Source organism: Alosa alosa, chromosome 11 (genome assembly GCF_017589495.1).
Source record: "Alosa alosa isolate M-15738 ecotype Scorff River chromosome 11, AALO_Geno_1.1, whole genome shotgun sequence".
In the NCBI taxonomy this organism is placed as follows: Eukaryota; Metazoa; Chordata; class Actinopteri; order Clupeiformes; family Clupeidae; genus Alosa; species Alosa alosa.
The window spans coordinates 13,706,108-13,707,778 of NC_063199.1; positions in this window are offsets into that span (position 1 = coordinate 13,706,108).

Sequence of the window (1,671 nt, forward strand, 5' to 3'; positions counted from 1 at the left end):
TCAAGCTGTTTAAATTTGTTGCTACATTCAAACGCAAAAGGTGCTTTGATATCTTTTTTCGTTTGAGCGTCGGCTAACAGGCATGGTTGGTTTTATCTCTTGGATTTATTTTTTGCATTATTTTGAATATGACTCGCTTCAGTCTCAACAGCACTTTCCACACGCATCTAAGTTCTAACACATATCCCCTCTCGCTTTCTCTCTCTCCATCCCTGCACACGGTGCTTTCTTAAAGGAGCTGCACCATCTTACAACAATTGCATCTACATTTTCATATTAGAATGTTTTGTTCAAGTGTAAGCTTAAATTACCGTGATCAATTTAAGTTCCCGTGCCCCCACTGAAAGTCTCATCTTTATCGTTACACTATCAAATCTATAAGTAACCGCGACAAATAGGGTATAAGATATATAAACTCACGCTATTGTATTATCATATATGTTTGGTAATGGCTCAGCTTTCTCTGATTGTTCTACTGACTTGGAAAATGCATCATGGAAGCAGTAAGTCAAGGACCCACTGTAGGTTAGAACAAGCCCTGCCCTGCATGGAGACATATTTTTACGATAATAATGGAGAAAAATGTTGGCAAAACTTCAGGTTTTATTAACGGAATCTCGACCCTCATTCATCTATTTTTTAGCAACAGCCCACATTCTGCCTTCAATCCAGCGAGACAAGTGAAATAAATCTGTCTTTTAAAGCTGTCATCGTCATAGGCACGATATTTAGGCTACCTCTGTTAAGCCTACACAAAGTTGCGTATTAATGAGTATTTCCTGATCGGGGGAAACCTTTAGTTCCGCCCAGTTCAATTGTGCCGCAGGGCCAATAAAGGCAAGTGTGTTTGCCACTTACATTTCTGACGTCTGACACTTCACACTGCTGCAAGTGCATCAAGAAAGGTCCCGCCTTACACCATGTTAATGGCCAATCGTAGACTAGGATCTGGGATGGCACCTGGGGTGGCCAATCGAATCTCAAGGGTGGCCTATGCCACCCGGAGCCACCCCTCTGGCTCCGCCCCTGTATATATATTATACATACATACATATACATAGCCTAAACCAGGGCTCGAAATTAACGATGTCCCGACGTCCCGGGGACCATAAAAATAGCTCCCGGGACGCAATGGATAGATGTCTGGGACAACTCTGGGACAGTAGAAAAAAATTAAAAGCAAATTTTAAAATAAATATATTTTTGCATAAACGGATGAATTGCAAACACAAAAGTTACTTTTCTTGCCTGAATAAAATATGAACAGCGAAAATACAAGTCTTGACCTGACGTAATTGAATGATCTCCGTCATGATTGTTATGGTTACTGTTAGTGTAGCCTGCTTAATGAACTCTGGGATAACGTTACACATTCAGCTCCATGCACTAGTCAGTCACGACCAACCCTTGCCCTGCATTAGAAAAACGATAAGGAAAATAATGTTAAAGTGGCTACAAAAGCCCACTTCAGTGGCAAGCCCTCTAGAAGAAACAGGCCAAAAGGAACAAAGCCTCAGGACGACGAACAAAAAAGACATGTATGCGGATCGTTAATCATCTGCCACTCCGGTAAGTTCACGTTAATGTCAACCTGCATAGCTAACGCTAGCAGTTGAAATGATGGCTTACTAACGTTATCAAATGCGACCCTTGAGGTCTCATGTTCTTAAT